This window comes from Mustela erminea, chromosome 8 (assembly GCF_009829155.1).
Source record: "Mustela erminea isolate mMusErm1 chromosome 8, mMusErm1.Pri, whole genome shotgun sequence".
NCBI classification, from domain to species: Eukaryota; Metazoa; Chordata; class Mammalia; order Carnivora; family Mustelidae; genus Mustela; species Mustela erminea.
The window spans coordinates 50,208,631-50,217,352 of NC_045621.1; the positions used below are offsets into that span (position 1 = coordinate 50,208,631).

At 41.2% G+C, this 8,722-nt stretch overlaps 1 protein-coding gene across 1 annotated transcript in view; it reads left to right on the plus strand.

Annotated features, from left to right (window-relative positions):
• The window catches only part of FMNL2 (formin like 2), a 319,987-nt gene that overhangs the window by 182,511 nt on the left and 128,754 nt on the right, over positions 1-8,722 (plus strand).

The window sequence follows — 8,722 nt, forward strand, 5'->3', positions numbered from 1 at the left end:
GTGGGACTCGATCCCAGTACCCTGGGATCATGACCTGAGTTGAAGGCAGACCCTGAACCGACTAAGCCACCCAGGCGTCCCCAGATGTTTTTGTTTTATCATTAACTCATAACAAACTCCAATTCTTCAGAAAGATATAAAGTAAAAAGTGAAATTCCGCATTTTGGTTCTGTCTGCTCTTCACATTCTCCACCTTAGAGGTTCACTGGTAAGACTTCCAAGTATTGGCTTTCAGCTTTTAAAATGTTGTTGTCTTACAGAAAAGTTTGTCTTAAAAAATCAAAATACATGGACGTACATACCCTCCGTCTGCGTCTAGGTACATTGGTCATTTCCACCTGTTCTTTCAAATGGTATGTAGTATTCCATTGTACTGATAGTCATTTCTTTGGCACTTTGCCACAGGTTGGTATGGGCTCATTGCTGTCGTCTTAGGGTCAGTCTGTAGCTAACGGGCTCTGTATGTTAGCATTGCATGTTGGGCCATGAACTTCAGGGTGCTTGTGTCTCCCCCGCCACCCACCATTTCTGGGGAGTGTTCAAATTCCTCCGAACACAGCTCCCTTGGGCTCCTTCTGTGGGGACAGTGTGTATCAGAGAAACTAGAGGATTTTTTTTATTGCCCACAGGTCAAGCTATTACCCTAAGAAATACATGCCCACAGTTGACACGGAGTTTCTAAAGCATTCATTGAGTATGGTTTCTCCTTAGCTCCTGAACTCAGTGATGAAACAATGGCAAAAACCCTCCCCTCCTTCTCATGCTATATTTGAGTGTCAAGAATAGATAGAAACTGAAGAGGAAGCTTATTGCTTATATGACCGTAATGCAAAAGAGTAAAAATTTTGCTGACACCTAGACTCTCCTTCCTCGAGAGTTAATTTTTCATGAGTATTGTCTAAACCTATTATTGTGAGGAAAAATGATTTTATAGTGATGATGAATGAAGATGATAGGGATAATTAATATAAAGGAAAGGTAACTGCACAAATGAGGGAGGTCCAACGGGGGCCAAAATTCTGGTATGACAGGTTATGACAGTAATGCAGGCAGAGGAAAGCAGCTTTGGTGGCCATTTTGTTAGCCTGGTGAGGAAGAGCTGAACCTCCTCCCTCAGACCTGTGGGATTCACGGACCATCAGGACGCTCTGCTCCTTCCTAGCTTTATTGAGTTGTTAATTTTTGCCTCTCTAGTAGCCAGAAAGGGCAGATTACTGCTGATGGAGGATTTCTAACAGCTCTACTCTCCTCTCAACCCAACAGTGTCTTAGGGTTGATGGTAGGTCGAGCGGATCTTGGGGCTGGGAGAGGAACAATCATCTAATTATGTTTCTGACTTTCAGATCTGAAGTTCAGCTTATTATTGCCCTTAAATTCTCCACCACATGGAGAATTTAGCTACTTATCTGTTCCTTTCTGGCAGGTAGTTACTTCAACACATGTTGAAAGCTCCAGGCTGGAGCTCCGTCAGTTCGAAGGTATCCTTGGGTGATTTGTTAGTAAGAGTGACAAATAATCACTATTGCCATACTAAGTAGATTTCCTTAATAAGAACTTCGTGTTGTATTTTCAAAACAGTCCCTTGTGTTCATATCCCCGTTGGACAGATGGAGAAAGTCATTGTGAAGATGACAGAGCTGTTCAGTGGTTAAGTGGCCTATATAGTGTAATGGCGGAAAACAGGCCCATGCTGGGAGCTGGATGCTTACACACTGCTCTTGGCTCTCTCCCCCACCAAAGGCTCAAGTGTGGAAATGCGCTACTAGAAACAAACAGAAGATACAGGTTGTCTCTGTTTCTCTGGCTTGCAGTCTGATAAGCTTTCCTGAAAGGGAGAGGAAGGCTGGGAGCTGTATCTTAGGCACTAAGCCTCATCTGCCTGCATTATCACTGTGGTGAACTGCCATGTTTGATGAACCAGTAGTCAGTTCGAGAACTGTAGCCAGCAGAAAACTGGACTTTTTTCACATATGGGAGACCCATTGGTGTGTCACACACATAAATACCATTTCTTACCTGTGTATTTGTGGGAGGAAATGTAAAAATCTGTGAGCTGAAGTATTCATAGTCTACTATTCATATGGTTAAGTATAACATATTGGCACTTATTGATGGAATGTTCATCTTGTTACCTACATGGACCACGTCATGTATTTGGTACCTAACCTGTATCTGTCTATGGTACCTAACTTGATCGCTTCTCAAAATGTATTTGCTTTTAAAATTCCAATTATATGAAGTATCCCAAATAGGAAAATCCATTAAGAAAGTAGATTAGTGGTTGCTGAGAACTGGGGGGAAGGGGGGAATGACTGTTAATGAGTATGCATGGTCTTTGTTTTGTTTTTGTTTTGTTTTGGCCTGATGGAAATTACATCAGATAACTTAGTGCTGGGAGTTAAAGAGTGGTGATAGTTGCATAGCCTTGTGAATAAATAAAATTGTATACCTCTTTAAGAATGTGAATTTTGTGGCATAGGAGTTATAGCTCAAAACTGCTTTTGCAACAACCAGAGATAGGTTAAAAAGAGGGGAGAATTTAGGAGAGGTAACAGTGTTTGTATGGATCTTTTTGGATCCCAATATGAACAAACTATAAGAAGACTTTTTTTTTTTCAGAAAACTGGAGAAATTGAAATTAGCAGATGATTCTAAGGAATTACTGACTTCGTTGGGTTTGGTTTTTGGCATTGTAGTTTATAAGAATCTTTTTTAAAAAATTTATTTTATTATTTTTTTATGCTCAATTAGCCAACATATAGTACCTCATTAGAATCTGTATTTTTAAAGCAATGTGTACTGACATAGGGATAGACTATGACTGGAATTTGGCTGTAAAAAATACTTCATCAAAGGAAAATAAAGAATAGATAAAGGAATTGTGGAGAATCTTGATGATTATTGAATCTTGCCAGTGGGATATGTTGGGGTCTATTATAGTATGCTCACAACTTTTGTATATTCTTGAAAATTTACAATATAAAATTAAAAAATAAAGCATTTGCTACATAATCTTCATTTTTTTTCCCCTCAGCTGTAAAATGTAGTTAATACGAACATTTTAAAGGTATGCCTGGCTGGCTCAGTGGTAGAGCATGCGACTCATAATCTCAGGGTCCTAAGTTCAAGCCTCACATTGGGTGTGGAGCCTACTTAAAGCAAACAAACAAACAAACAAAAAACCAAAGTAAAACTATAACATTTTAAAATTATTTTGAGGATTGGAGGCAATATTATGTAAAGTTCATGGACTAACATATAGTAGGTGTTTCATAAGTGGTGTGACTGCTTTTGCTGCTCCTTAGGGACCCAGATATTAAATATTTATTTTTTGTTATTTCTTGTTTTTTATTATTGTGTTCAGTTAGCCCATGGAATGGTAGAAGATATTTGCAAATGATATTACAGATAAAGGGCTGATATCCAAGATCTATAAAGAGCTTATCAAACTCAACACTCCAAAATGGATAATCCAGTGAAGAAATGGGCCAAAGATATGAACAGATACTTCTCCAAAGGAGACGTACAAATGGCTACTAGATATTAAATATTGGTACCATTATTTTATCATCAACTTGTCCTCAAAAGATTCAAGGAAATTTACTATACTGAATCCATCATCATATTTTACTTAAATATACTTGATGGTTTGAATGCATGTTGTATGATGCTGTCAGAAAAAGCCATTGCTATATATTTTCTCCCTCCCTCCCTCCCATTGGATTTTATTTGAGAGAGAGCATGAGAGCGCAAGTGGGGGAGAGGGGCGTAGGAAGTGGGGGAAGTAAGACTGTCCGCTGAGCAGGGAGCCTGATGTGGGGCTCAGTCCCAGGACCCTGGGATCATGAGCTGAGCCGAAGGCAGACGCTTAACTGACTGGCCACCCAGGTGGCCCAAGCCACATCTATAGATTTTTCAATCCAGGAAAATACCAAGGCAAACCTTGTATCTTATTTGTGAAGTCTTAAAACAATGACCGTGATGTGTTGTCATTGATTTCTGACACATAAGACACTCCCTGGTCCTGATGCTTTGTGCCCAAACACTATATGGAATCCAAATTTTAATTTTCTTTTTAAGCAAATAGTGCAGATACGTTATTACCATAAGATACATAGTATAAGCAAAACCCTCAAGGTGCACAAAGTGAAATGGGAATATTACAGAAATTTAATTCCAAAAGAAGTATGTGATCAAGAATATTGGAGGCCTTCTGGAGAAATTATTTCAGGATTCAGTTCCAGTGAAAAATTGTCATGTGGACAGTATGAATCACAGACCTGGTCATGTTTCTTCTTTTTTTCCTTTGCTGCTAGACTGCTCAGAGCCACATTTGTGGTCTGCCCTTACTGAGTACATAGCACCTAAGGGGCATGTGTTTGGTTTCCCGGCCTCAACCATGACTTCCTCTCGTCTTTGCTGACCATGTTTTCCCTCCATGCTGATCTCCTCACTTAAAAACAATCTTGTAAGAAGTCCTAAACGTTCACCAGTTACCTTTGTGAACAGGATGAACATAAAATAATATGTTGGGATTACTGGTGACCAAAATTATTTTTGTACTGAAGACTTAACAGATTTTCTGTATGCTGTGGGCATCGCGCAGATTGGTGCGTTGAACATAATGTTTTTCTCTAAAGACGCGAAGATGGAGGATCCAAATAAGAGAGTTCATCATGGTGTAGCCTAGGAAAGACAACTACGTTGGATACAATTTGTCAGCCCTCTTATACTTTCATATGGTAGAGCTGTCACTTTGTTTTACAAGTATTGAAATATATTCCCCCGACTCGAGTGAGTTACCCGAGGGCAGGGGCCTTGCCTCATTTGTGTAGTCCCCGTACCAAGCTTAGTGCCTGAAACCTAAGCAGTGCTCACCAAAAGTCTGTTGAGAGAGAGAAAGAAGGACTGAATGCTGTGTTCAGGAGAAAGTGGAGAAGGAAGAGGAGGCAGAAGAGAGAAGGCAAGAGGTGGCCTGGAAGTAGAGGTTTGCTGTTTCTTTCTTTTTTAGATTTTTAAAAATTATTTTGGAGAGAGCAAAAGGATGAGCATGAGGGGCAGAGGGAGAGAGAAACTCAAGCAGACTCTACACTCAGCGTGGAGCCCAACGCTAGGCTTGATCTCACAACCCTGAGATCATGACCCCAGCCGAAGCCAAGAGTCGGTCGCTCAGCCGAGTGTGCCGCCCAGGCACCCCATAGCTTTGCAGTTTCTTTATCCTTTGCACCTTCCTCTGCTTGTTGGTGTAATTTGCTTGTGATAAGTGAAACTGAAGATCACCACTCAATCCTGGGAGCTCCTTTAAGGTGGGAAGGACGCCTGCTGTAGATTCAGAGGCGTCTAGATGGGCTCTTCTGCAGTGAGGCTCTGTCTCCACCTACCCACGGTCAACTGAAAATCCAGTTCTTTGGCTAATTCTAGGGGAAAAATAAACATTTTTAAGAGAGCTTAAATCCAAAGACTTTCTGGAGTAACGATTCCGATGATGTCCCTTAGTCCTTTTGTAGGTGACTGCATGTATCTAAAGTTGACCTGAGCTGCTAGCGTATCTCTGTAGTTAACGTAACCTGGGAGAGCTGACTCCGGTCCAGGTGGGGCTACAGAAGCCACAGGAGGAGCGGCTTCCTTGCTGGGTTTTGGGCAGTCTGAGGTGCCTTCCAGAGAACTTGTTTATTGGAGTAACTGGACTTCAATTTGAAGGCTCTGTGGGGCACTGAGGCAGGTTTTTAATAGAATGAGGTGACCATATGAGAATAAAAAGCTGGAAATGTTAGGTTGCTCTGACAACTGCAGATGGAAACCCAGAAGCTGGGTAGCGATTGGGGTTCTTTCAGTGGACGCTAAATTCCAGTGGGCACCTGAATTTTCAGTGCTCCCTCAATGCAGACCCTGGGCTGCATTCTTTTGGCTTTGGGGTCCTGGCTGCTTTCCATAAGCTTAGGGTAAAGGCTGCATTTCAGGAACTTTAGAATCTCAGATGAACTTTCAGATCACTGTGTCTGGAGAAGTTATTAGAAGGGGTGCATTTCTTTCAAGCCATTCTCTTTCTCTTTCTCTTTTTCTTTTTCCTTTTTTAAAGGATTTTATCTGACAGGGAGTGAGAGAGCACAAGCCAGGGGGAGCGGCCGGCAGAGGGAGAAGCAGGCTCCCTGCTGAGCAAGGAGCCTGAGGTGGGACTTGATTTGAGGACCCTGGGATCATGACCCACCCAAGGCAGACACTTCATGGACTGAGCCACTCAGGCTCTCCTCTTTTTGTTTTTCTACTGGAAAAATTAGCATATGTCCAAAATAGACATATATTTATGTCTTTATTGGAGCATATGAAGTAAAGCGAAAGACCTTTTGCCTTTCCCACCTGTTCACTAATCAGTGATGAAACTGAAGTTTAAGAGCATTGACGACAAGCCCACACCAAGTTTTAGTGAGTCACGAGCATCGATTTCCAACCAATCACAAGTCCTTGGAATTAGTTCCTGTTACACTAGGGACGGGGAATCGGTTTGTGGAAGTGAAACTTGCAATTAGGTAAGTAGCTCTTTCCAAAAGCCTTCTTCATCCTGTGACTTCACAGGGGATTTTCTTGGAGGAGAAGGACTTACCAGTTCCTAAATGTGTGTCTGCTTAGTGATTAAGTAGAAGTGGTTAGTCAAGAATTCTGGACATTTTAGATGATTAATGGTGATGGGTGTAGATTCCATGAATGTGTAATCCAGTCCCGAAATATTACCGGTGCCACACCTGAGTTTGGTTAGAAAAGTTGGCCTGTAGCTTTGCCTGCATAATGGAGCAATCTCTGATTTGGGGGGTGGGGGTGATTCGGCATGGCTTGACCTTGCCCTCTAATGGCTGGTGGTTGTGTTGCATTATAGCTTTAAGGAGAGATGGGGGTCTCCCCCTTCCTTTACTTGCATGGAATGATGTGGGAGAAGGAGGAGGTTAAAAACAACAAAAACAAAGGTGAGAGTGAAGAGGTGGCAGGAAATTATACCCACTTAGAGTCAGCTTCCTGTGTTAAGCAGTTCAGGGAGGTTGGATTTCAGCCCTCAAGGTTTGGCGGGGAGCCTGATCAGGAAAGGGGAAGGCCCCTGCTGCCACTCAGCCCGAACTGAGTCAGGCCAGTGGCGTGGAGATACTCCATGCCCGGGAGAGTTGCTTTCTCGTCTTTTTCAACACAACTGACCTGTGTTGTTTGAATGTATTTAATCATTAAGAATACAATTATTTCTTAAACCCTTTGCTTATATTTCCCAATACTATTTCTTTCAGAAGACAAGAAAGTTACTTACTGGATAACCGGTATGTGTAGTTAAGCCCATTTGTGGCTGGAAAAAAATATCCTGAAAAATTAAAGAGCAACATATTGCTGAGGGTTTTTTCCTTCCTTTTAAAAAAAAAAAAAAAAAAAAAAGTCTTGTTGTAAGCCAGCTAGAGCTCTACGCTTCCAGGTAGCCAAATATTAGTAGATATTGCGGACCTCCAGATTCTAGATGGTAAGGGCTTGTCCTCCGAGTGAGGGGTAACAAAGGAGTCGCAGCTTTGGGCAAAATCAGTTGATAGCTGATTGTCGCGTTGGTGGCTGAGTGGTAGTTACTTGAGGATGCTAGAGAAGGCGGGGAGGAAGTAAGGGAAGGATAATGATGTAGCAGGAGCCTTCTCCCTGTTCTACTGCCTCTACCCTTGCTTCCAGACTCCAGACTTCATCGGCCCTCAGTCCCCATCCTCAAGTTCCAGGCTTTGATTCTACATTTAGCCACACAAACTTTATTGTGGCTTTACCAGCTGTTGGGTTAGCAGACAGCCATCCCTCTACCCCCTTCCCCTGATTCAGTCCTCCGCCTAGCTGATATTTTTACTACATTTAATATTGTTTGACCTTAAAATTGTTTGAATTTTTACCATATTTCCCTAACTGGTATGTTGAAATGCTATCTAATTTTAAATCATCCCTAGGTTTTATGATCTGTGTAATTCTTTTAAAGTTCTCTTCCAAACACTTAGTTGTCTTTTATCATTTTAATACGTGGTCTTCCTCCTCTATGTAATCTTTCTTTTGGCTCTGGATTAGTCAGATTTTTTTTGTTTGGTATTTTGTAGTTTTATCTTGTTATAAACTTCAGTATGTCTCTTATAAAAAAGAGTTTCTCTTATAGCCAATAAAGTCATCACAATTAAAATGAATAATAATTCCTTTATACCATCTATTGCCCTGTTCATATTTCCCAATTTTCTAGAATGTTCTTTCTACCTGGTTTGTTCACATGAGAATCTAGTCCAGTATCAATCACACATTGCATCTGGGTATTAGGTTCTTTAATTCTCCTTGAATCTAGAACAGACTTTTATTCATGATGCTTATATAGTGAGGAAATTAGGCAGGCTGTGCTGCAAAAGTGTTTTGTTTTCTGCATTTACCCGATTGTTTCCTAGAGATGTCTGAACTCTCCTGAATTTTTTGATAACTAGAAATTAGATGTGAAAGCACAATAGATTGATGTTGAATATCTTTTTCTAGAATATCACAGGAGACATGTGATGTCTGATGTCTCACTATTAGATAACACTGGTTAGTAGTGTAATTGTGTTTTCCCCTTAAGCCAAAGGGATCCATGGCACGTTCCTTTGACACTGTTTGTCTCATTACTTCACCAGCCTTGTGTCTGGTGGGTTTAAAACCAATTGATAACCTTCTGCTGTATCAGTTTCTGGAGGAGTTGCATAGA